At 44.4% G+C, this 27,812-nt stretch overlaps 1 protein-coding gene and 1 long non-coding RNA gene across 2 annotated transcripts in view; one reads left to right on the plus strand and one right to left on the minus strand.

Annotated features, from left to right (window-relative positions):
- GJB1 (gap junction protein beta 1) overlaps positions 1 to 17,243 on the minus strand; it is a 32,008-nt gene extending 14,765 nt beyond the window's left edge. Inside the window, exons 1-2 of the mRNA XM_077889401.1 lie at positions 16,891 to 17,243; positions 15,628 to 15,699 (exon numbers count right to left, since the gene is read on the minus strand). The gene's annotated coding sequence lies outside the window, so the exon portion shown is untranslated. The remainder of the gene's footprint in view (positions 1 to 15,627; positions 15,700 to 16,890) is intronic.
- LOC144308624 (uncharacterized) lies at positions 5,416 to 19,222 on the plus strand. Its single transcript, XR_013375031.1, has 3 exons — positions 5,416 to 6,321; positions 10,748 to 10,862; positions 17,645 to 19,222. It is a non-coding gene; the product is annotated as an uncharacterized LOC144308624 (long non-coding RNA).
- Positions 19,223 to 27,812: the final 8,590 nt, after the last annotated feature.

The following is a 27,812-nucleotide window of genomic DNA, read 5'->3' on the forward strand; positions in this document are numbered from 1 at the left end:
CACCCAGGAGCCCCTATATGTATCTTTTCTTTTAAAGATTTTTTTTGAGAGAGAGAGAGAGACACAGAGAGAGAACACAAGCAGGGGGAGCAGCAGAGGCAGAGGGAGAAGCAGGCTCCTCATTGAGCAGAGAGCCCACTACAGGACTCAATCTCAGGAGATCATGACCTGAGCCGAAGGCAGCCACATAACCAACTGAACCATCCAGGTGCCCCACCTGCACGTACTCTTTTTTTTTTAAGATTTTATTTATTTATTCATGAGAGACAGAGAGAGAGGCAGAGACATAGGCAGAGGGAGAAGCAGGCTCTCTGCAGGGAGCCTGATGTGGGACTCGATCCCAGGGCCCTGGGATCACGACCTGAGCCAAAGGTAGATGCTCAACCACTGAGCCACCCAGGTGCCCACTTACATGTACTCTTAAAATACAATTGTCATCATATGATATCTATTTTTTTATTGAAGCATAATTGACATATAACATTACATTAGTTTAAGGTGTACAAGATAATGATTTTATATTTGTATATACTGAGAAATGGTCACCATGATAAGTCAAGTTAAAATCTGTCGCCATATACAGTTAGAAATTTTTTCTTGGGATCCCTGGGTGGCGCAGTGGTTTGGCGTCTGCCTTTGGCCCAGGGCGCGATCCTGGAGACCCGGGATCGAATCCCACGTCGGGCTCCCGGTTCATGGAGCCTGCTTCTCCCTCTGCCTGTGTCTCTGCCTCTCTCTCTCTCTCTGTGTGACTATCATAAATAAATAAAAATTAAAAAAAAAAAGAAATTTTTTTCTTGTGATGAGAACTTTAACATCTACTCTTGTAGCAACTTTCATATATGTAATTGACTATAGTTACTATGCTATACACTGCACCTCCATGACTTATTTCCTTTATAACTGAAACTTTGTACCTTTTAATCCCCTCCACCCATTTCAACCACCCTCCATCTCCCATCTCTGACAACCACCAATCTGTTGTCTGCAACATATTATCTTATATCCTCTTTCACTTGCCATTATATCATGACCATTTAAAAATGTCATTAGGGGGATCCCTGGGTGGCGCAGCGGTTTAGCGCCTGCCTTTGGCCCAGGGCGCGATCCTGGAGACCCGGGATCGAATCCCACATCGGGCTCCCGGTGCATGGAGCCTGCTTCTCCCTCTGCCTATGTCTCTGCCTCTCTCTTTCTCTCTCTGTGACTATCATAAATAAATAAAAATTAAAAAAAAAATGTCATTAGGGATGCCTGGGTGGCTCAGTGGTTGAGCATCTGCCTTTGGCTCAGGGTGTGATCTCCAGGTCCTGGCATAGAGTTCCACATTGGGCTTCCTGCATGGAGGCTGCTTCTCCCTCTGCCTAAGTCTCTGCCTCTCTCTCTCTCTCATGAATAAATAAATAAAATCTTTTTTAAAATGTCATCAAAAGCAGCCCTTTCTGTCCATGGATCCAATCTCCATGCTTTAATAGAAACACCTTAAAAATAAAATAAATAAAATAAAAATGCCATTGAAGGGATGCCTGGCTGGCTCAGTCAATGGAGCATGTGACTCCTGATATTGGAATTGTGAGTTTGAGCCCCATGTTAGGTATAGAGATAACTTAAAAATAAAATCTTATAAAATAAAGGTAAAAAGGCATTAATATGGGCAGCCCCGGTGGCCCAGCGGTTTAGCGCCTGCCTTTGGCCCAGGGCATGATCCTGGAGACCCGGGATTGAGTCCCACGTCAGGCTCCCTGTGTCTCTGCCTCTCTTTCTCTCTCTCTCTCTCTGTGCCTCTCATGAATAAATAAATACATAAAATAAAATCTTAAAAAAAGGCATTAATATTTCTCTAGAACTTGGTTTATGACTATATAATCTCCTTTGACTTTTGTTACACTTTTCTCTATTGGTCTCTCTCTTATCTTTGCTCCATGCTTTACTCTTACTCCACCCCTTAAAATTAAAAAAATTATATTTTATTTATTTGAGAGAGAAAGAGAGAGAGAGAGAGAGAGAACAAGCCAGGGGGAAGGGCAGAGGGAGAGGGAGAAGCAGACTCCCTGTTGAGCAGGGAGCCCAATACGGGGCTCAATCCCAGGATCCCAAGATCATGACCTGAGCCAAAGGCAGCTGCTTAACCAACTGAGCCACCCAGGTGCCCCCAAATATTTTTTATTAAGTAGACTCTACATCCAGTGTGGGGCTCGAACTCACAACCCCAAGATCAAGAGCTGCACGTTCTACCCACTGAGCCTGCCAGGCACCCCTGACTCTACCCCTTAAACGTCAATCCTCATGGTTCTGTTCTCTCTCTTCTCATCACTCTTGAAATTCTTCCTGAGCAGTCTCATCCACTCCATTCCCATGGCTTCAGTTACCGACAGTTGCAAACCTGTATCTTCATATTTCCTTCCTGGTTTCCAAATACAGATATATTACATGTCGATCTCATCTCTCCTGCTCTCAAACTTGTAGCTCCTCTAGTTGTCCCTTATCCCATTGAACCGTATTATATCCACCTATTGCCCAAGCCAAGAATCTGGGAAATTGGTATGAGTTTCCCCTTCCTGATCACTCTCCTACATTCCATATCCAATAAGTAACTAAACCCTGTAGGTTTTACTTCTTCATATCTTTTGACTCCTTCTCTTCCTTTTTATCCCACTTCTACTGCCCTAGTATAGATTCTGATACTTTTACAATTGGAGACAGTTCCCTGTTTCCCTACCTTCATTCATGATCTCTTCCAATCCATTCTCTAAACATTCTTTAGAGTGGTCTTTCTGGAATGTATATCTATCTAATCATGTCACTCCCCTGCTTAAAATCCTCCATTGGCTCCTCACTATCTTTGGAATAAAATCTGCCCACAACAGCTTTTCCCTGTTTACAAACTCTTCTTCATTCTCTGAAATTTAGCTCAGATAGTCTACTCTTCACATGCAAAGGCTGAGGAGTGGTGAGAGGTAGCCAGCAGCCTTTTGTGCTACATTTAAGACTTTAGGTTTTATTCTCTCCACTTTCTCTATCCCTCTGTTTCTCCCCTGTACTGTACTTATCCGTGATGGCACTTATGATAGTTCACCATATTGTCTGTTTACCTGTGTGTCTCCTCCATTAGAACAGTACTTTTCAAGGGCATGGGCCATTCATCTCTGTATCAGAACCTATGTTCCTGGTGCACAATGGGTGTCTACTAAATGACAATTGAATGAATGAATGGAGGTGGCCAACAAGGAAGTGAAATTGTGGGGCACCTGAGTGGCCCAGCAGTTGAGCATTTGCCTTTGGCTCAGGGCATGATCCCAGGATCCAGGACTGAGTCCCACATCAGGCTCCCTTTTGGGGAGCCTGCTTCTCCCTCTGCCTGTGTCTCTGCCTCTCTCTGTGTGTCTTTCATGAATAAATAAAATCTTTAAAAATATAAAAAATAAATAAAATTAAATTTAAAAAGGAAGTGAAATTGAGGCCTGTCTTTAAGCTGTCATCATGGGAATGCAGTCATCTTTCATCTTGGCCATACCCCAGGCCTCACTTCCAGAATTGGAATGAGCCTCACAGCAGCCTTAGCTAAAAGCTGTGTCCAGAATGGCCTGGAAAAGATCCAGCCACTGAGAAACCATAAAGGCATGTCACACATGCCAAGCTACTTGGCCTGCATCACTCATCACAGTTACCCACTCTTCCAAGGGAAACGATCCAAGGACCTCAGTCAAGATTCCCTTTCCAGGAAACATTAATTTCTGGATCATGGTAGCCTCCTTTTACAAATGGCTCCAAAGAGCTCCTGCTTCCACCTCTTCAGCCCCAGTCACTGCTTTTCACTTACTGGTAACCCACTCACTGGCTGGGGGTGATGGGCCTGCATAAATTTCAGTTTACTGAAAAGAATGTGGGGATAAGAGCTTTACCTGTCAGGTTGAAAGTTTCTAAGGCTGTTTTGAAGCACATTGTTGGAGATTTACCAATAAGGGTTCCCAGATTTTTCTTCTCTCAACATGTCACTCCCTGTCGAGCAACAGGAATTGATCTTGCTGAATTACTAATGAGAGGGCAGCTTGAGACTTGGCTCTGCTGTTTTTGTTTCATTTTGTTAAATATTTGTTAAGTACCTATTGTGTACCAGGAACTCTGTGAGGGGCCATGGAGGATGCAAAGGTGAATGAGATGAATTTCACTAGTTGTTTAAATAACCAGCTCTAGGGAGGCCTAGGTAGCTCAGTGGTTGAGGGTCTGCCTTTGGCTTGAGTCATGATCCTGGGGTCCTGGGATGGAGTCCCACATTGGGCTCCCCGTGGGGAGCCTGCTTCTCCCTCTGCCTATGTCTCTGCCTCTCTGTGTGTCTCTTGTGAATAAATAAATAAGTAATCTTTAAAAAATAACCAGCTCTAATATAAGGTGGGTGACATAAGTGTTAAACAGAGGTATAAGCAATATATTGTGGGAACACAGGTGAAAAAGAAAGGGGGGATGGAAACCCACATTTTCTACATGCCTAGCTATGATGGAAACTCCTGTCACATATATTATCATAGAGATTAATTCTGACTTGGGCAATCTGAAAAGTCTTTGTGCCCTAGACATTTGAGTTGGGCCTTGAGTAAGAATTAGACAGAAGGAAAATCAAAGTGAGGGCACTCAAAAGTCAGAGAACAGTATGTAAAAAGTCAACAGGGCATGAAGGTACATGAGCTGCTCAAGGAACACAGAGTATTGGACATGGCTGGGCCATGGAGTATAAAAGATAGTGTGGGTAATAAAAAAATGAAAAGGTGGGCTGACAATAGATTTTGGAAGAGTTTTGATGCCTAGCTTGGACATTTGGGTTTTATTTAGTAGGCAATGAGGAACCACTGAAACCTTTTTAATGAGGGGAACAACAAGATGGAAATGATGCCAATTAACTTGGCAGGATGAACTGGGGATGGGGTAGATGAGAGATTGCAAGAGTAGTTAGAGGTGACTGTCAATAATCCAGGCACAGGTAATAAGTATCTTTTTTAAAAAGGATTTTATTTATTTATTCATGAGAGAGAGAGAGAGAGGCAGAGACACAGGCAGAGGGAGAAGCAGGCTCCATGCAGGGAGCCCGACATGGGACTTGATCCCGGGTATCCAGGATCAGGTCCTGGGCTGAAGGCAGCGCTAAACTGCTGAGCCACCCAGGCTGCCCCAATAAGTATCTTATTTAGAGAGGTAGCAGTGGTGACAGATCCAACAGGGTTATAAGAGGCAATATGGTGTAGTACAAAATGCATTGCCCTGAAGCTTCAATAGCCCTTGATTCTAGTCCTAATTCCTTTTTGCAGACTATGGGGATTTACGCTTTAGGGGTTCACATTTCTTTTCTGAAAAAGGTGAAGTTTGCGGAAAAATGTATCTTTTTAAAAAAATATTTTATTTATTTTTTATGAGAGAGAGAGTGAGCAGGGGGAGAGGGAGAAACAGAATCCCAGGCAGACTCTGTGCCAAGCACAGAGCCCAGCATGGGGCTCAATCTCACCCTCCTGAGATCATGACCTGAGCCAAAGTCAAGAGTTGGATGCCTAAACAACAGAGCCATCCAGGCGCCCCAAGAAATATATACCTTTAAGGTCTCATCTGGCTCTGACGGCTTCCAAGATCACAGAGCCAGGATTTGGTCCCAGGCAGTTGTGTTCCTAATGGCAGTGTGCTTTGCCACGGCCCTACATGGATGTTTATACAGGACTCACCGATCAGATTTGGTAAGGGGTTAGCTGACTAGGAGAATGTAGGTGCCATTGATAGGATGGTGGAGTCAAAGAAGGAAGCTAGCCTCATGGGGAACAATTATGTTTCAGACATGCTGAGTGTCAGGGGTTAACGGAACATCTAGCTAACTGTTGGAAGGATGGTAGAGCAGCTCTAGAGAGAGACAGGGAGGAGATTTCAATTTGGCAATCGAAGACTTAAAGGCGATACTGAAAGTTATGGAAACAGACAAGTTTATAGAAAGAGGAAGTGAGTATAGGAGAGTGAAGAGCAAAGAACTGTCGGAAGTGAGAAGAGGGGGAGAAAAAGCCAAGAAAGAAACAATTGAGTGTGCACCTCGAATTAGCTACTTCCATTTGCTGGCTCTTTCATCTCTTCATTTGTAAAACGAAGGGGTTGGAGCCAGTAAGCTACAAGGCTTTCAGGTGAGATGTTCTATGCATAATCAGAAAAGGTAGAAGAGAACAGAATGCAATGGAAACTGAAGAAGAGAGTTTCCAAAAGAAGGGGTCACTTGCATCCAATGCTGCAGATGAATCAGGGAATGAGGACTTAGGCGAAGCCACTGCAATTGGCAATTTGAAGATCCTCTCCACGGTAAGGACCTCTCTGTCCATCTTGTGCCACTAATTTTCTGAACCCTTTCTTCTACCACTTCTATATGTGAACATTCCGCAAAATTCTGTTCTCTGCCCTCCACAGAGGTTCAGTCACTCTCTGAGATTGACAGTTATCTCTACAAGGTGAATTAGAAACCTCTGGTTTAATTTCTCTTTTGCCCTTTGATTCACATTTCCAACTGCCTGTTGGATATTTCCATCAGTTACTGAAATTTGGCTTGCTGTAAACATAAGAATATGAAACATAATAGCTAACATTTATTGAATATTCAAAACAATAGCTAATGTGTATAACTTACTCTGTTTAGTCCTATGAGTAGATACTTTCTTAGCTTATTTTGCAGTTGAAGAAGCCGAGGCTCAGAGATGTTAAATAGATGTCACACAACTGGGATGTTGCAGAGCCATGATTCTTCCTGATTCCAGAGCTCAAGAGCTTAATAATTTCACTATGATCATTCTAAAATCAAGTCATCATCATTATTTCCTAAATTAGCTCAACTGCCTTACTTCCCTATTTCTGCCTCTTTCTCCTCCAACATCTTGCCTCTCTTTTAGAACGGGTTCTCATCCCCTTATACTCAGATAGCTATGAAACTTTCTGCAGTTTTCCCCCTCCCAATTCTGGACATGTGACTAGCTTTATGAAATTCGGAAGACTTCCCTTTATCTACGTTAAAGCCCAGACTTATTAGTATGGCCAAAAGATCCCCTTTACAATCCAGCCCTGCACTTTATCTGCACTGAACACCTAGGCATCAACAAACATGACAGAAACATTTATATCTGCAAGCCTTCACTTATATGGCCCTCTGCCTGGAATGCCTTCACCACCCTTCACCAGAACTTCCACTAGTCTTTCAAATCTCAGCTCTATTGTCATTTCCTCTGCCTGTCAAGACTTTTCGGATTCCCAACTCTTTCTTCTGATAGAATTTATGTTCCCTCCTCTGTGCTCCCTGACAGTGACCATTTGTGGATATAATGGTGTCTATCAGAAGCACATTAAACTGAGGTGAATGAATCATTTAAAGAGTTATATATATAGAAAAAAATATATATATACATACCCCCTAACAATTCCCAATTAATAAACATTCTGGGCACCTGGCTGGCTCAGTCCGTAGAGCATCTGATGCTTGATCTTAAGGTTGTGAGTTTGAGTCCCACATTGGGTGAAGAGATTACTTAAAACAATTTTTTTAAAAATGCGCCCTATAGTGAGGTACATAGAAAAAATGGATCTAATGTTTTCTCTAGCCGCATGGGCCTCTCATTACACCAAATGGGGCTCGAATTTATGAATTTTTCAACAACATGGGTCCTAACTGCATTTCCATGATTCCTCAAGGACTCAACTCATGAAATAGCAATCTGTCACGACCTGATTATGTAGAATTTCTTGAGAGAAAGTATGTTGGTCTCCAGCATGACATCTTTCTCATAGGTTATTTTTTTGGGGGGGGGGTGAAGTAAACTATAGTTTCTTGGGAGGAAGCAAAAGTGCAAAAGGAAGAGGAGTTGATTGAAAGACAATTAAAAGAAAAATGTTGATTAAATAATAGCACAAGTGGTCACATGGATCTGGCAAAAATTGTGAAGGTCATTCTTGGATGACTAAAGTTTGGGAAATATTGCCACTCCTGTGGTGACTGGGAGAACTGGGCTAAATTGTATCCTTGGAGAGTCCAGCAAGATACTCTTACACTGACTTGCAGAGAGGATTACATTACAGTCTAGTGGGTTTGTGGAGGTGGATTCCTGGTCCTGACTTGCTGGTCTCTAATAGAGGGCTGAGGAAGCCTATTCTGAGAGGGCAGGTGCATGGGCAGGCCCATCAGGAGAGGCTGGGTCAAGGCAAAGACTGAGACAAGGGCAGAGCAACCCCAACCTTGATAGCTCTAAACCTGTGTTTCCAATGGCCTTCTAACTATTTCGTGGATGTTCCTCAGGCACCTCTCTTAGTATGCTGGAGTCAGCTGGTACTGGCAATGGATTATTAATTTTTTAAGGACTTAATTTTTTTAGAGAAGTTTTAGATTCACAGTAAAAATTGAGAGGGAGGTACAGAGATTTCCTATGTACCCCTGCCCCCATTCACAATGGCTTACTCCATTATCAATATCCCCCATCAGAGTGGTACATTTGTTGTAACTGATGAACATACATTGACACATCATAATCACCCAAAATCCAGAGTTCACCTTAGGATTTACTCTTGCCGTTGTACATTCTATGGGTTTAGACAAATGCATAATGACATATATCCACTGTTATAGTATCACACTTAGTGTTTCCACCATCCTCCAAATCCTCTGTACTCTATCTATTCATCTCTCCCCCAACCCCCAGCCCCTGGCAACCACTGATCTTTTTACTGTCACCATAGTTTTTGCCTTTTCCAGAATGTTATATAGTTGAAATCATACAGTAGGTACCTTTTCAGATTGACTTCTCTGAACATGTTTAGTTTTATATGCAATCACCAGACCATTTTTCTTTTCTTTTTTTTTTTTCAGACCATTTTTCAAGGTGTCTTCCATTTTACAATCCTATCAGCAATAAACGACTGTTCCTGGTGCTCCATATTATTCCCACCATTTGATATTGTTAGTACTCTGGATTTGGGGCACTCTAATAAGTGTGTGGTGGTATCTTGTTGCTGTTTTAATTTGCATTTCCCTAATGGCACTTGATGTGAAGCATATTTTCATGTGCTCATTTGCCATTTGTATATGTTGTTCGATGAGGTGTCTGTTAAGGTCTTTGGCCCGTTTTTCAATCAGATTGTTTTCTAATTACTGAGTTTTAAGAGTTCTTTGTATACTTTGGGTAATAGTTCTTTATCAGATATGTCTTTTGCAAATATTTTCTCCCAGTCTGTCATTTGTGTTCTTATTCTCTTGTCATTGTCTTTCACCAAGAAGTTTTTAATTTAAAATTTAAGCTTATCAACTCTTTCTTTCATGCATTGTGCCTTTGCTGTTGTATCTAAAAAGTCATTGCTTTACCCAAGGTCATCTAGGTTTTCTTCTATGTTATCTCCTAGGAGTTTTAGTTTGGTGTTGTACATTTAGTTCTAGATCCATTATGAATTAATTTTTGTGAAGAGTGTAAGGTCTCTTTCTAGATTTTCTTTCTTTTTTCTTTCTTTCTTTCTTTCTTTCTTTCTTTCTTTCTTTCTTTCTTTCTTTCTTTCTTTCTTCTTTCTTTCTTTTTGCATATAGATGTTCACTTGTTCCAGAACCATTTGTTGAAAACACTATCTTTGCTCCATTGTATTGCCTTTGTTCCTGTGTCAAAGGTCAGCTGACTATATTTATGTGGGTCTATTTCTGGGCTTCCTATTCTGTTCCACTGATCCTTTCCTCTATTCTTTTGCCAATGCCACAAGTCTTGATTACTGTAGCTTTATAGTAAGTTTTGACATTGAGTTTTGTCAATCCTCTGAATTTGTTCTTCTCCTTCAGTATTATGTTAGTTATTCTGGGTCTTTTGCCTCTCCATTTAAACTCCATAAAATCAGTTTGCTGATATCCACAAAATAACTTGCAGGGATTTTGAGTGGGGTTGCTTTGAATCTCTGGATCAAGTGGGGAAGAGCTTACACCTTGACAAAATTGAATCTTCCAGTCCAAGAATATGGAGTATCTATATATTTAATTCTTCTATGGTTTTGTTATCTTCCTATAGATCTTACACATATTTTGTTAGATTTATACCCAAGTATTTCATTTTAGAGGAATGCTAATGTAAAATGTAATATTGTAATGTAATATTGTGGGGTTTTTTTACATTTTTATTTATTTATGATAGTCACAGAGAGAGAGAGAGAGAGAGAGAGAGAGAGAGAGAGGCAGAGTCACAGGCAGAGGGAGAAGCAGGCTCCATGTACCGGGAGCCTGACGTGGGATTCGATCCCGGATCTCCAGGATCGCGCCCTGGGCTAAAGGCAGGCGCCAAACCACTGCGCCACCCAGGGATCCCTAATATTGTGTTTTTAATCTCAAATTGCAATTGTTCATTACTGGCATTTAGGAAAGTGATTGACCTTTGTATATTAACCTTATATTCTGCAACCTTGCTATAATTGCTTATTAGTTCCAGGAGTCTTTTGGTCAATTCTTTCAGATTTTATGGACAATTATGTCATTTGCAAACAAAGGCAGTTTTATTTATTACTCCTCAATCTGTATAACTTTTTTTCCTTTTCTTGTCTCATTTGCATTAGCTAGATCTTCCACTACCATGTTGAAAGGAGTGGTGTGAAGGGGACATGTTGGCTTGTTCCTGATCTTAATGGGAAAGCTTTGAGTTTGTCATTCCGTTGTGGTCTGAGGGCAAACATTGTATGATTTCTATTTTTTGAATTTATTAAAATGTGAGGATTTTTTTTGTCACAGAATGTGATCTCTCCTGGTGAATGTTCCATATGAGTTTGAGAAGAATGTGTATTCTGCTGTTGTTGGGCAAAATAGTCTATGGATGTCAATTGTATCCAGTTGATTGATGGTGCTGGTGAGTTCAACTATGTTCTTGCTGATTTTCTACCTATGGATCTGTCCACTTCTGACAGAGGGGTGTTGAAGTTTCCAGCTGTACTAGTGGCTTCATCTCCTTGAAGTTCTATCAAATTTTGCATCACATAAAGATAAGGAAGACTTTTTCAAGATAGGGGAGAGAGATCAGGCTTAACTGAATACAAAAAACAAACAAACAAAAAACAAACAAACAAACAAACAAACAAAAAACAGACAAATGGGGATTTAGAGCCAAGGAGAAGAAGGAGAGGGTCATTGGATGGAAAGTTACAAAGAGGAGATGTTAAGGATGGAGGATTCTTGCTAAATTTACCTCACAGTCTTGTTAGAGACGGGCCAAAGACTTAGAAATCAAATATAGGAACTGGAGAACTTGATCAGATATCAAAGGTAGGAGGATGACGTAGCAGGAGTCTTTGCTAAAACTGGGCTGGACAGGCCAAAGACAGAGAGGGCCACAGTTGAGGCCTAGTGAAAACAGGACTTACAGGAACCTAAAGTGTGGTTAAGGGGAGGGTCTTTGTCAATTTCTCCTCCTGTTCAAAGAAAGAAGAGACCTTCTTCTTTCCTCTAAAGATTTAAGTCCATTTATCATCTGATGATCACCCTTTTGTTCATTAAGGACCAGTTTTTGAGACTTGGTAGTAGAAGGTATTTGTTGGATGGTGTGAGCCATCAGGCACTCAGTAATGGGAACTTCCATGAAAAAAAAAGTAAAACAAAGATTAATGTTAGAGAAGGTTATAAATCCAGTTCCTGAGCCTAGAGCTAGTCAGAAAATGTCTATATACTGGGCTCTGAGCATCTTTCAATGGTGGAATGAAGACAACAGTGGAAATCTGACAGATTTTTTTGGTTTGAAGTTTGCATGGTTATTTCTTAGAGGAGACCATGGAAGATGCACATATCCCAGTGAGTGTCCTACAGGGCCCACAGAGCAGCAGGCACAAAGATCACCCATATATGATCTGCTGTGGTGATGACTCTTTTGAATTCATATCAAGTTGTCCAGCTTCAGTATATAGGGCTTCTTTGGATTCTGGGGGAAAGGTCAGCTACAAGACAACCTGCAGTCCCAATAAGTTCTGGGCATTCATGGTACCAAATCAGGAGAGAGGGAGAAAAATTGGAAATACAAAGTTGGAGAGTTGTAGCCAGACACTGAAGGAAATGAAAAGAATTAAGAATTGGTAAGGACTGACATAATGTGTAGGATGACAAGACCCAGTCCAATTTATAGATAGATAACAAAGTGGTAAGTAAAATGAGTTTAACAAGAGTTGAAAAATAGCTCAAAGACAATGAATGGGAATAGCATCTAATAAGCCACAAAGACATGCTATGGTTTTTGATTGAGACATAAAATTTCTCTTAGTCACCCCCACCTTTTTGATTCTTGCTTACAAAATAAGACTGATCTCATTAAATTTGGCCTGATTACTAACATAAATGTGGGAAGAGTGGTAAGTGACCACATAGGCCTTTTTTAAGTCTGCCTTGCTGAAACTTTTTTTTGAGACGGGGTGGTGTGGGGGGGGGGAGCAAAGGGAGAGGGAGAGAGAGAATCTTAAGCAGGCTCCACCTCGCACAGTGCAGAGCCCAACACAGGGCTCTATCTCAAGACCTTGTGATCATGACCTGAGCCGAAATCCAGAGTCAGATGCTAAACCAACTGAGCCACCCGACCACGCCTGCTGGAACTTTTCATAAGTAATCTCACATTAGACCTTCAAAAGCCTTCTGGAGCCAAGCCAAGAACTTGCCACCAGATTTCGCCTGTAATACCTATAGATTTGGGTGAATTTCTCTCTTCTTGAGATTCCCCCCCCCCCACACACAAACAACCTGCTCAGAAGTGACCCTCCTTATTCATCTGTAAGGCTGGGAACCCTGTAAGTCAGGTACCAGGCAGTTTTCTCAAGAGGGCTTTGCAGGCATTGGTTCCATAAAAGTCAACCTTGTTCCTTAAAACTGGTCATATCTGATTCTGTGCACATCATTCTTAAATATGACATTCCGATCAAAGCTTTGGTTATATAGGCAATGTTTCCAATTATACCCTATTACAAAGAAGATAGATTCTTATTGAATTTGTGCAAATAATTATATTGCCACAGAAATAAAAATGCTCAGTAAGAGTTTTCAAATTCTGGAGAGATTAGTTTGGGAGAAAAGATAAATGTTTCATTTCTGTTTACAAAAGAATAATTTACTAGTTGTTACAAGTATAGATAACTTGACAGAAAAAAGTGTTTATTAAATCCAGCATCAATATTCCAAACAAAAGCCATAATTATCCTTCATCAGTTCACTCAGTCCCATGGAATTCATCCTTGCTCTGCTTGATCTTGGGTTGGCAGTTTTATGAACCCACTAGAGTTCTGAAAAATATTTTTTTTAAAAAAGTAATTTCTAGGGCAGCCCTGGTAGCGCAGCGGTTTAACGCTGCCTGCAGCCTGGGGTGTGATCCTGGAGATCCAGGATCGGGTCCCGCATCGGGCTTTCTGCATGGAGCCTGCTTCTCCCTCTGCCTGTGTCTCTGCCTCTCTCTTTGCTCTCTCTGAATGAACAAATAAATAAATCTTAAAAAAAAAGTAATTTCTACACCCAATACGGGGCTTGAACCTACAGCCCTAGGACTAAGAGTCACAGCTCCACCAACTGACCCAACCAGGTGCCCAGAGTTCTGAAAATCTGGACTCAGTTCAGTGGTGTGGTCTCAAAATCATTTAAGCAATGCCATCAGAAGCCTGTGTCCCAGACTACATGGCACAGTCCTTTCCAGGGCTCGCTGAGACTATTAAATTTTCAGGATTTTTGTGAGTGGGTGGCCATCACATTGGTAAATCTGAAATTGGCCAGTGTGGGCATATTTACACCATAGGAATCATCAAATAAAGTCTCCCTCCACCACCCACTCATATCTGGTTAGTTAACATTTACCAGAACACCACTGGGCACTTCCAACTCAATTTGTCCTAAACTGAGCTCCCTATCTCCTCCCATAACACCTGCTTCTCATCCTAAATTCTCAATCTCTATGTGAATTATGTTCCCATAGACCCAGCTATCAAACAAGAAATCTCTGGAGCTGTCCATGGCTCTTTCTCCCCATCACTCAGCGTTATCAATCACTGAATTTTGTCAACTCTTCCTCAGGAGTATTTTCCTGAACTGATCCTCTCTGTCAATATCTTAGTTCACACTCCAATCATCTCTTGCCTTCAAGATTGCAGTAGCCTCTTGAGTGATTTGCTTACCCCTACTGCATCTGGACATTATTTCCCACGTAATCCTCCTAAAAACCCTCAGTGCAGTCCAGTCACTTGCCATCATATAGACTATAGGAAGCTTTCCTTCACCTGTGGAAGAATGTCCAGGACCTTCAGCAGCCCCCACAAAAGCCTGCATATTGTGGCCATGAGTCTTCCTCAGACACATATTCCCACTCCTTCCTATGATACACCCATTGTCCAGTATGAATTGCTTATCGTTCCCTCAGTGTGGCCTACACTTTCAAAACTTTATGCTTTGGCCTATGTCATTCCTTCTGTCTAAAATCCTCTAAACCACTCAGAGCCTGGAAAATTTCTCCTCTTCTTTAAAGACCTAGCTCAGAGGACACCTGTGTGGCTCAGCTGGTTGGGCATCTGCCTTTGGCTCAGCTCATGATCCCAAGGTCCTGGGATCGAGTCCCACATTGGGCTCCCTGCTTGGTGGCGAGCCTGCTTCCCCCTCTCCCTCTACTGCTCCCCCTGCTTCTGCTCTTTTTTTCTCTTTCAAATAAATAAATAAAATCTTTTTTAAAAAGATCCAGCTCAGGGCAGCCCTGGTGGCTCAGCGGTTTAGCGCCGCCTTCAGCCCAGGGCGTGATCCTGGAGACCTGGGATCGAGTCCCACGTCGGGCTCCCTGCATGGAGCCTGCTTGTGCCTGTGTGTGTGTGTGTGTGTGTGTGTGTATCTCTAATAAATAAATACAATCTTTAAAAAAAAAAAAGATCCAGCTCAGAGTTAATATCCTTGGTGAATTCTCCCAAGAAAAGACAGTCTCCTCCCCCCACCACACACGCAGTCTGCTTGTGCCTCTAATAGGGAACTAATCACACAGTGTTGTTGCTATGTTTTAAAGGTCTGGCCCCCTCACCATACCGTGTCTTACCCCAGAGATTCGCACAGCACTTGCAACATAGTGAGGATGCCAAAAATGTTGAAAGAATAGATGAGAAGGAGAATGAATGGAATTGATTCCTAGCTTTAATAACTGGATTGTTTCCCTGTTTATTGCGTAAAAGCCCCAGCCTTAAGCCCCCACTCTGGTGCCCCCAGCTTCTTATTCCTACCTTGGTGCCCTGTGTGACACCTTAGTCTTCACAAGAGTAGTGCTTTATCCAGCTCTTGCCAAACCTTTTGACATCTGGCATCCTGCTCTGGAAGCCTGGGCCACATGGCAGAGCCTCTTTCACTGGCTGCCAACCACCTGCCTGCCTGGGCTTCCTTCTAGTGTCTGATGCATTCCAGATGTTTGCTCTGTCTGTTGAAACAGCTGGCTGGGGTTTCTGTTGCTGCTCCTGGGATCTTCTGCTTTCCCCCAGTCTGCCCTCAAAGTTTTGGCCATCTCCATTCTTGCTTCCACTGCTACCAAGGGAGTCTCATTTTTATCACTATCCAACCAGAAGATTAGGTAGAGCAAACTGATTAAATTCATGGACTCCAGACTTTAACTGTCTAGATTCAAATCTCACCTCTTCCACTTACAGCCAGTTGTGCAATCTCGGGGCAAGTCACTTCATCTCCTTGAAGCACAGTTGGCTCACCTGCAAAAGGGGCATGATAATTATAGCTACATTATAAGGTCAATGTGAGATTTTTTTCAAAGATTTTATTTATTTGAGTGAGAGAGAAATAGAGCAGAGGAAGGAGAGGGAGAGAGAATCTGAAGCAGACTTGCACTCAGTGCAGAGCCTAATGTGGGGCTCCATCTCACGACTGACCACAAGAGCATGACCTGAGCCAAAACCAAGAGTGGGACCCTTTAACGGAATGTGCTATCCAGTCGCCCCAGGTCAATCAACGTGACATTTAAATAGGATAATGGGCTTAACACAATACTTGGCACATATTACTCAATAACTATTTGCTATCATTATTATTTGTATGTTTCCAGTATCTAGAACAGAGCTGGCACTCAACCAACGGTATGTGTTGAGAGGGAAGGAGGAGAAAGAATAACAATCACTGGCTACTTAAGGTTTCCTGATCAAAGTCTACTCCACCTGCTAATTCCACTCCCACCTCACGATGTAAATACATTATGGCCATTTGGTTCTGCCACTCACCTATTTCTTTAGTTCCACCTTCTCCAGGAACCCTTTGTAGTTGAGAGCCAATAGCTTCAATCATCCCCACCTGACTTGTAAAACTCTCACAATTGCCCACTTGCACTTTTCACTGCAATTACATGCATTTATCCTGATTCCTTAGCCGCTGCCACCCCCACCCCCGCCCCACCCTGGTTGCACTGACCCCAAGATGCATCGCTGGCATCTCCGGGCTATACATTACACTGAATCTTAGCACTTCTCCCTCCACCACGGGTATGTGCTTTCTGCATTTTCGGCATTAGCCCTTGTTGCCTCTGATCGTCAGGGCAAGGACTGCATGTAAACTAATGAGAACAGCCAGAGCCTAGAACAGAGAAATGCTTGAGAATTGTTTCATGGGCAGCCCCGGTGGCGCAGCGGTTTAGCGCCGCCTGCAGCCCGGGGTGTGATCCTGGAGACCCAGGATCGAGTCCCGCATCGGGCTTCCTGCGGGGAGCCTGCTTCTCCCTCTCCCTGTGTCTCTGCCTCTCTCTTCGCTCTCTCTGAATGAATAAATAAATAAATAAATCTTATTAAAAAAATAACCACTCTAAAAAAAAAGATAAAAAAAAGAGAATTGTTTCATGATGGAGAGAAGGCGGAAGCAGAAGCTGGGGAGGGGATAGGATTTGTGTATTCACTTACTTTTCACCCCAGCAGGAGCAGAAAGCATGCCTCTTCTTTTCTGTTCTTTGGCTACATTCCTCTCAGAGGCCAAAGCCGGCAAGCTTGGACAATGCAAATGAGCTGTGGATGGGACTTAGCCAAGGGGTCCCCAAAGGGCTGGCTGGGAGGTATTAGAAAGGGAAGGTGCCCTACATATTTTTCAGCACCTTCTTTGTTTCCCCCAGTGGCAAACTACTCTTTTCTCCTAAAGACACAATATCAAAGTGCAAAAGCTCCCTCCCAACAGATGCCTGAGTCTCAGAGCATTTTGCAGACTGGGTGGTCCCCAAGTCTCTGGGGATACTCAGACTCCCGGGAAGTTGTTGTGCACTCTCTATGCACAAAGCCCCATACAAGGCAGTGTAAATCCCAGGCGGAACTGGAAGCTTTCAATCACAGGCTCTAGCTGTGGCATAAGAGCCACAGCAGAGAAATGGTGATGATTGTGTGAGCATGAAAGAGCAATTGAGCCTACCAGCGCCGAAAGGGGACAAATTTAGGCAGTTCTTTGCTAACTTCCTGCTATAGATCTACTGGTTTCATTTGACCTTACCCAGGAAAGCACGCTGTGAAGAGGGGCGTGGGCACAGCATGGGTAGGGCCCCTTGCCCAGGTGAAAGTCCATTCATTCACCTATTTAAATGGACTGGGTCTGGGACAGATTCTTAGTTCAGTCTCAGTCCCCCTTCCCTCTCCCCACTCATTAACGACTCATGGTCCATTTCCTCTCTAGGACTGTGGTCTCCAGCAAAGGTGCCATAGGTGCCCAGTACAGACGCCCCAAGACCCCACAGAAATGCCTGAAAACTCCCCATCTAATTGTGCCTTCTTGGACCGCTGCCTCAGCGAGGTCGGCCATTGGAGCCGGGACAGCTTGACCTTTGCTAGGAACTCAGAGCTGCCGGAGGTCTAGAACTGAAGGGAAACCGAGGCAGAAGCCCCGCTGGCGTCTCCCCCTCACCACTTCCCCTTCCATCATGTGAAGGGAAAAGCTTTAAAGGACAGCGATGGGTTAAGCTCCTTATAAGGAAGCGAGCCTCCTCTTTCCTGTACAGCAATCGTTTTGCGCTCCTCTATGTTTTAAAGTACGCTGCAAAGACGACGCCGGACAGGCTTCACCCAAACCATTCCCCCGGGCGTGGGGGCCAACTAGGAGCCAAGGGAGAGAGGACGGAGCGGGGCGGGGAGGAGGCAACCGAGCGAAGCATCGGAGGGATGAGTCATCAAAAAGAAGCGAGGCAAGAGAGCGGAACTAGTCACCGAAGCCGGGAAGGAGCCGAGCATTCATTAGACGGGCGTGATGTCAATCACATCCGCTCCGCAAATGCCCTGAGAGCCTTCGGGGCCTCCCAGACCGGAAGAAGGGTCTCGGTGGGCGGGTCTAACGGCCTTGAAATCGGAAAAGACCGAGCGGAGCCGCCTTCAGAGGAGTGCGTTTCGGCACCGGCAGGCTTCTTGGGAAGATGGCGTTTGCCATCAAGGTCACATGGCCACCTTACGGGACTAAAGGAAATACTAACTGGGAATAATAGGAACGGCCCTCTGTGGGATCCGGATTTTCAGAAGCAGTCTCAAATCAAAATCCACCCCCCTCTCCAGTAGACTCATTTGTCAGAACACATGTCCTAAACTACAACATCAAAACAATATGTGGAGGGGTGGAGTTTCACCAGGGCTCTCCTCTCTCTAGGAGCAGGAGATCTTGAGGGAACCCAGGGGCCAGGGTGACAGCAGAGTCCCAAGGCAGCACCGATGCTCCCCACTGGGTCTGCCATCTCACCAGATCTATGTTAGGCTAAAGACTGAGCAGCTTGGTCTAACCTCTGACTTCTCACCTGTTTTGAAAGGTTGCCTTGTACATTGAACCAGAGAAGTTCACCTACATTTAGGCTTTACTTGATTGGATAAGAAATGTGAGTTTACCCATAAATTCATCTGCTTGTATGTTCTTTTGTTCATATTCTTGCTGACTCTCCTAGCAGCTGTTACTTTTTAAAAATTTCAAGCCTAGGGGATCTGTGGGTGGCTCAGCGGTTTAGAGCCGCCTTCAGCCCTAGGATGTGATCCTGGAGACGGGATCAAGTCCCACGTCAGGCTCCCGGCATGGAGCCTGCTTCTCCCTCTGCCTGTGTCTCTGCCTCTCTCCCTGTGTCTATCATGAATAAATAAATAAATAAATCTTTAAAAAAAATTTCAAGCCTGGGGGCATTGGGTGCCTCAAAGGTTGAGCCTCTGCTTTTGCTCAGGTAGTGATCTCGGGGTCCTGGGATCGAGTCCTGCAGGACTCCCTCTGCCTATGTCTCTGCCTCTCTGTGTCTCTCATGAATAAACAGATAAAATGTGTTTAAAAATTGCAAGCCTGTTGAAGCTAAACTACAGGATAAAACGGGATTTGTTAACTTCTTCACCTATCTAGGGAGGGGGCTTCCACTTCTGTCGCCCTGTAGTGTAGAGACCCTGGAAAAGCAGGGCATATAAAAGTAGGGATCTGAGAATGGAATCCTTTCAATCGAACTGATTCCTTGCCTTTTCACTTAGGCCATCTCCACGCTCCTGCTCACAATCCAAAGGCCAGACTAAGAGCTAGCCCAGGATTCATTAGCACTCAGAAGAGCCTGAAAAGGTAATGCCTCTAGAGGGTAGCACACAGCAGAGAATCGGACTCTAAGAGGGCCTGAAAATGGAGGCAGCATAGGGGGGATTGGCTTTTTTACTGGTTCAGTCTTGTCCTTGCCCAGTTGGGGCCACCCCAATTCAAGCCACCTCCTCAATCTACCCTCTAACATTGCCCCATCGTGAGGCACCATCAGACCAATCTGGTTTCACTTTTATTGATGGCTTTGAATGTATTCAAGAATGGGGTTTGATGGGGAAAGTTTGCCACCATTTATTCTGTTGTCTGAGGCCCTGGTTCTCCTTCCCCTAATCTTTCAGAAGGGCTGTAGAAAGCCTAAGTGTAGCCTCACAGAGCGGATTTCTTTTGGAGGAGCTTGGGCTCAGTCATTCTAGAACAGTATAGCCCACTTGGGAGGAAACAACAGTTAAACCTGAGTGCATGGAGGAACCAGACCCTTTTACCATGACTTCCTTGGCCACCCTAGGGACACGTGACAATTTCTTGTGCTCAGGTGTCAAAGAGAGCTTCTATCATCTGTTGAGGATATTCAAGCAATCTTGAGAGTGTGTGTGAGTGGGCGGTGGGTGGGAGGAGTGGGGACTTGGCAAATACGGTCCTATAATTCTAAGGAAAATACATGTCCCCAGGGGTACTCTGAGGACAAGAGCAACTTTGGAGGCAAAGGGAAGGACATCCATGAGGCCTGGGGTGGCACTTTCCCTTTCTCCCTCTTCTTTTCCCTCACCCAAACTACCCCCTCCACCAGTGTCTACCCTAAGGAAAATGTTCTACCCTAAGGGAAGGAAGCTAGCCCTATCCCTAGATGCCTGGAGGCAGTCTGGTGCCCTAAACTTAGGAAGGAGACTGCTACACCATTGTGCTATAGTCTTTTTCTGACACCAGGTGGCACCAAATTATAATCATAACTGAAGAAACAGGCAGGAAATGGACCTTGAGAGCCCTTGAACTATCTTCCTCTCCCTCCCTGCTCCCCACACAGATTGAAGAGGAAGAACCCTTTATGATATGGTGGATAGCTCTGCCTCAGTGAAAACACTCTAGTCTAGCTTAAGCTAGAGCCACTTCCAGGTAAAGATCCCTAGGATTTATATGTGGCCTTGGTCTCTGCTCTTCCTGGAGACCTATGTCTCAGTCAGAAACAAGGTGACTTTCCTGGAATCTTTCCAGATGCCTCCATCCTGTAGAAGAGTTGCTTTTCTGCAAGGAGGTTAGCGAAGAATTACAGGCATGAGACCTACAAAGGCTATGCTCAACCCCCCCCCCCCCCCCCCCCCGCCATGCTGATCTCCGTTCGGAAGGACTACATACTCTTTCATGGGTATGCTGGGAATGACCATGTGTCTCCAAGTTGCGATATGGCCGACCGGACCGGCCTCATCACCTCTTGCAGGCAAATGGGACTGCTTCCAGCACCTCTGACCCACTCCATAAATTCCCACTCCTAGGCTCCTCCACCTAAAAAGCTGTCCTCTCTCAGCCATTTCTGTTTGTCCAATCTATCCCACTTATCGAGGTGCAGAGAGACCTCCAAGAAGCCTTCCTTGATTCCCTCCAGTCTGAAGGGGCCTCCCGCTCTGCTAAATTGCTATAACAACTTGTGCCGTTTGCCTTATTCTTATACTTTATATTGTAGATCTCTGTGAACATATCTACAAAATTGTGATCTACCCAAAGGCAAGGGCTATAGATTGTATTTCTTTCTTTTTTTTAATAAAGATTTTATGAATATATTCATAAGAGAGAGAGAGAGAGAGAGAGAGAGAGGCAGAGACCCAGGCAGAGGGAGAAGCAGGCTTCCTGCAAGGAGCCCGATGTGGGACTCGATTCTGGATCCTGGGATCAGGCCCTGACCTGAAGGCAGAGACTCAACCGCTGAGCCACCCTGGCATCCTTTTTTTTTTCTTTTAAATCCTGTACTGACGAACACGGTAGGCACTCAATAAATAATAATAGTGTCTTACATTCGTATAGTGCTTACTGTTTACAAAGCATATTTACATCCATTTTCCCATTTAATCCTCACAACGGCCCTGTGAGGTAGGTGTTACTGTCCCCATTTTGCAGATAAGCCAACAGACTCAGAGAAGCCAAACAACTTTGCCAAGGTCATACAGCTAGGAAGAGGCAGAGATGGGCCTGAATGCACGTTTTCTGGCCCTAAATTCAGTTCTCATCCTTCTGTGGCCAAGCTGTTGGCTGGAAATCGCTTCATGGAGACTGAAGCCATGGGGCTAATCATGGGGACTGGGAAATGGGAGATCGAAAGGTCAGACTCCTCCTGTTTCATTTCTGCTCCCTTCTCTCCTCCCTCCCTCATTTCCAAAGAGGATTTCAGAATGCGATCTTATTTTGTTTAAGAATGTGCTGGAGTGAGATGTCCTTGTGGAAAATGTGGGGTGAAGACAGGACAGTAAGGTGTATTCACAGCCAGTGACTAATGGATCTTTGTCAGCCTGGAGGGAGGTCCCTGGTCTCTCTGATAATTTAATTAACAATTTGGATGGGGACATTGATGGCGTGCTGATCAAATTTGTAAATGACATGAAGCTGGATTCAGGAAGATCCCAGGAGGCCATAATGAACCAGGAAAATGAAATGTAATGTTTCACAGTTTGTCACAACCAAATGCTTCAGTGCAAGGTAGGAGAGACATGACTTAATAACAATCAGTGTGAAAAGGTTTCAGGAGTTTGAGGTGCCTGTAAGCTCATTATTTTTGACACTAGCTGCCCCAAATGCTAATGCATTGGAGGCCAGGATGCAGGAACCCACAGTTGGGCTTTCTTCACTGCTCATTAGACCACAGTGGAAGATTGTCTTCAGTCTCAGACACCACATATGAACAGGGGCATTAGCATCCTGGAGCATGCACCATGAGAGACAGACACCAGGAGGGTGGGAGGATTTAAAACCGCCATGTATGAACTACCGGAGCTCTTTAACCTGGAGAAGGGATCACCAGGATGATGGTGGTGGTTCAGGAACGAGTTTTCAAATATTGGAAAGTTTGTAATATAGAAGAGGGATTCGCCTTATTTTGCTTTGTAAGAGGGTGCCATTAGGAGCAAAAGGGTGAGTGTTATGGAAAAAGATATTTTGACTCACCCCAAGGAAGAACTTTATAATGGTTTGAGATGCCCAAATATTGTGCAATGATCTCCTTTGAAAGAACAAGATTTTCGCATCACTGGAGGTATTTAAGCAGAGACAAGATAACTATTTGGGAAGGAGGTTACAGAAAGGAATCAAGCATCAGATCATAAGGGTGGGGAATTAGGCAACCATTAAGGCTGCTTTTGACACTGTAATTTTGAGATGGGGGGGTTGCTGGAGGTGAAAATAGTCTTAGCTTTCAGAGTAGGTACCTCTTAACCTGTTCTTATCTCTGTTTCTAGTCTCTCCTCCTCCAGCCTGCCCTGCATCTAGGCTCCAGAAATATTTTCCTGAATACTTTACCATGAGACCTACCAGCTCAAGTATCATAAAATCTCAGTAACCCTGGTCATCTGGTTTGAACCTTTATCAGATGCTTCCATTGCTTTTACATCATCCATATGGAGTGGTTGTCCAGTGGTTGCTTGATTATCTCTGGAGCAGCCTACCTTTTGGGAGAGCCCATTCCAATTCCAGAGAGTACTACCAGTACTACCAGTCATTAAAAAGTTCTTGCTAAAAACAGCAGTGTGCTTATATTAGACTAAGCAATGAGCTTAGAATCTTTTTTCTCCTCTGTTTTTAAAATTGTTGGTAATAAATTCTACAAGGACTTCAACGAGGCTGGCGTCATAAGCTGAAACTTTTATTGTCACTTTTTCATTTTTAAAAAAAGAGGGGGAGAAGCACCTTTCTGATGTCAAACCAAAATCTGCTTTTCTTTCACTTTCATCCATTAGCTCTCAGAGCCCTTGGAGTCATACACAGGACAAATCCGCAGCTTCCTCTTCCCCATGAGCCCAGTCATGATTTGCTGACAATGGACACATCTCTTGGGATTTGCCAGTTCCCACACTATTCTCACCACCTTTTCTCTGCACATACTTTCATTGACATCTCCCTTGAAGTGTGATGCCTGCACTGAACAGACAGGTCCTCAAGTATGGTCTGACCAGTGCAGAGTAGCACAGGATGATCACCTCCTTCATTCTGGACATTATACCCTTACTAATACAGCCCAAGGTCACAATACTTTCTGTAGCAACCAAACCATGCTTCTTACCCATACTCACAATGAGCTTTCATTTACCCCAAAACTCCTTTAAGCGCATCTCTCACATCCTACATTTGCAATGTTAAATTTGGGACTTCAAGGCAGGGCACCTGTGGGGGGCTCAGGGGTTGAGCATCTGCCTTTGGCTCAGGTTGTGATCTTGGGGTCCTGGGATTGAGTCCTGCATCAGGCTCTCCGCAGGGAGCCTGCTTCTCCCTCTATGTTTCTGCCTCTTTCTCTGTGTTTCTCGTGAAAAAATAAATAAAATCTTTAAAAACTTTTGGGGGGACTTCAAATATATGACCTTATCTTTGTCCCTATGAACTTGTATTATCTTGTAGTGAGTCCATTACACCAGCCTCTTGACATCTCTGTGAAACCTGATTCTGTCATCTCACCTTTTGGCTCTCTCTCCCAGCTGTATGTAATTTTCAGGTTTGATCTGATGACAGTAAAACAGAACCCTGTGGTATGCAGTCGTTCAACAAGCTAATAACCAGTCTAGGTTTATCTTTACCCACCCCACATTTCTCCATGGTGTCCCAAGTATCATGAGAGGATGTTCTGTTGAACTCCAGATACATCATAGGTCTAGCATTCTCCTCATCTATCCATCCAGACACCCTAGCAAAGGAAATGAGCTGAGCGGGGAGTTACTTGTTTGTCGTGACTCTACACAGGGGCTGAGAGAGTGTCGCTTCCTTTTGTAAGTGCTCACCAGCCACCCTCTTAATCATTTGTTCTAGAATCCTGCCCTCAATCAATATCAAACGTATTGATCTGTACCTTGTGGGATTCATGTCTTCCCATTTTTTAGAGTGTGGTGTCACGTCTGCCAGTCTCTAAGCTTCAGTGTGCATCTTCTCCGCTCTCCATAGGGTTTTCAAACTTGAGCTGCAAGTCCTTGCAATGCCCTGGGCTGTTTATCGACCCAGACTCTGAGACAGAGTTACTCAGGTAAGAGCAGCTGAAAGCTCTCTTCGCCTGAACTCCCTTTTAGGAGTCTCTCCGTGGTGCTCACTTTGTCCTTTCTACTCTGAAAACCCTTCTCCTTACAGAAGAGAAGAAACAAAAGAGAAGCTGGGAGGGGGCTGTTTTCTCTCCCTCAAGCCATTAGCAGAAGACAAAAGCAAGGTGTCCTATCACATGCAGCAACACTCCAAGTCTTCTGCTGGTATGAAGACCACCTGGCTTTTGCATCTGATGTTCTGCCCTTTAACTTGAACCCTCTGCCCTCACTGCATCTGGAGCATACCTAGACCTTCTCGTCTCCATGCTTGGCCTGAGGCTTGTCTCCTAATTTGAAATGCCCACTCTTCCAGCAGGACATTCAAATCCCTCTGTAGCCTTTCTCTAGTTCCTTTAACCTTTACCATGCAATTGAAGTCACATGCTAGATTCCGCACTTTGTTCGTTTTATCATAGTTCAGTCTTGTATTCCTGACAGTATGCACCCCAAAGGGGCTGTCTTCTATCCCTCATAGGATATAAACTAGCATAGGGCCTGGCCTCCAGTCCTGATCATCATACTCACTTCCTATGGAGATTTCCATATTGATCAACCTCTGGCCCTTCACACACACCACAAGATCCCAAGATAGCTGTGTCTAGCTCCCCAAAGGACTAATATAGAAACCAGATAAATCTAAGGATGCAGGCTGGACCCAGTCTAGGCAGGAATGATTTTTGCAATGTGAAATAAAATACAAGGATAGCTTCCACATCTCTTCAAACAAGGAGCTGGGCTTTGCAGCTGGGGCTCAGGGCTGGTGGTCAGTAATGGGGCTGAGAATATTCAGGCTAGCTGGCCACAGGACCGACTGTCAGTTAGGTTGAAACTTTGCCTGTCTTGCAGGCTACCTCTTCCACCTAGGCCTTCCAAAGGTGTGAAAGGCCAACTGTAATCTCCCATTGATGGGCCCAAACAGGATTGGACCTGTGTTTGCTGCAGAACCTTGAGCTCTTAGAGGAGAACTCTAGAATATCTAAAGCCTTTTCACACAGAGAGCCTCCTAATTCAGGGGCACACACACACACACACACACACACACACACACACACCAGAAGATGAGGTCCAGTTTGGTAATATCTGTGATGGAACAATCACAGGATCATAACAACAGAGACTCTGAATTGACCTGAAAAGTTCATGTAATCCAGTGCTCTGCTTTCAGAAGGATGAACACCAGGGCTTTCCTGAGTAGCCAGTTATTCAATTTGGCAACTATTACTGAGGACTTACTGAGTGTGTAGTAAAGTCTTTTCTTGTGTCTAATTTACTCTTTCCCCCTCTCTCATTCTCGGAAGAAATGGAGACTAGATCATCAGCTCTGCCCTTACTTAAGAGGTACATTTTTGAGGATGATATAGCACACTTGGCACACAATGATTGAATGTTATCTCATCAGCTTCTTCCTTTCTAAATAATAACAATTTTAAAAGACCTGGTCCTTTGGCACATTGATTTTGCTCCGCTCCAGACCCTCTCCAGCTTTTCCATGTATGCTGAAAATGTGTTGGCCAAGGGTAGACCCATGAATGCTTTAAAAGGCTTAAAAAGAAAAGGACCAGGGCAACTGGGTGGCTCAGTGGTTGAGTCTCTCTGTTCAGCTCAGATCATGATCCCCTGGTCCTGGTATGGAGCCCCACATCCCTCCCTGCTCAGTGAGGAGTCTGCTTTTCCCTGTCCTTCTGCACCTCCCCCACTCATGCTCTCTCTCTCTCTTTCAAATAAATAAATAAAATATTTTAAAAAAATAAAAAGAAAAGGACCATGGGAAAGGTCATATATGATTGGATGGAATCCTGGGTCTGCTTCTAACACTAACTGTGATGTCAGCCTTTCCTGGGCCCATTTCCCCAGTTATAAAATAAGTGGGTTGGACGACATGCCCCTGAGGTCACTTCTAATTTGAAAACTCAGATCACTTCCCAGCAACTGCATGCTATATTTTTGTTATCATATGCTAGGGTTCACATTAGTTTTGGAAAGAATACAGGGAGAGAGCTAGGGAGAGAGGGAAGGAGGAGGGAGGGAGGAGGAAGAGAGAACACCAGTTCTACACTATGGACTCATTCAAATTGTGACCCACCCCGTCACCCTCCCCCTACTTCTTTTTTTTTTCTTTTTTAACCAAACCGTGTCAAGTCAGTCACTGCGCAACTCTCTTGTTCTCATGTACCCTAGTAGTCTATTAGTTCTCAGTTTTGGTCCTTGTGCTATCTTGTGCTCATCTCATCTGAACATCATCCTGTTGTGTTGGTTCATCTCCCTCCCTTCGCCAGGGTCACTCTGAAGGATTCTATTCCTGGTTTCTGAGGTGTCAGCAATAACCCTGCCCAACTGTCACACTTGATGAGCAGACTCCTGGTTTGGCCCTGGGAACAATGCAAACTACCATAACGCTAACCCTGTGGAGCCACATTGAATCAGCAGCACCCCCTATGTTGATGAGGAGCCACAGACCTCAATCCTGGAAAGAAATCCCTCCCAGGGCTCCAGTGACTTCTCCAATTGTAATTCACAGAACAGGAAACAAATATCCCTGGGGAGGAAGAGGCCCCTGCTCTGTCAGTCCCCCAAGGCCAGGGGGTCCACATATCTGATGCCACACTGGATTCAGATATGAGAAAGAATTTCAACCTGTTAGAGGTCACACCTCCTCCCAGCCCCCAGTCCAGGATGGGGGCAAGATGGTGCTGATGGTGGCAGTGGCAGCTGCGGGTGGCCACAGTGGTGGTGTGAGGCTGCACAGGCTGAAGTGGCAAGGAGGAGGAGGAAGTGTTATTTTTTGCCATTTCATTAGGAGGCCCAGGGTACTGAGAGAAGGCTTGAGCCGCAGGAATCCAGAGCAGAGCTTTGGGGGGTGGGGCAGAGGGTTATGGGGACAGCAACCTGCTTAAGATTGGACAGACCTGTGTGTGGGGCCCAGCAGGGTATAGCCCGGGCTTGACTCAGCTTAAAGGCACAAGATGCAGAAGCAGGCTGAATTCCTAGCCGGCAGGGGCGCCCTGCTGGGAGGTCTGTTGGGGCAAGGCCTGTGCAAGGGAGGCAGG

This window comes from Canis aureus, chromosome X (assembly GCF_053574225.1).
Source record: "Canis aureus isolate CA01 chromosome X, VMU_Caureus_v.1.0, whole genome shotgun sequence".
Taxonomy (NCBI): Eukaryota; Metazoa; Chordata; class Mammalia; order Carnivora; family Canidae; genus Canis; species Canis aureus.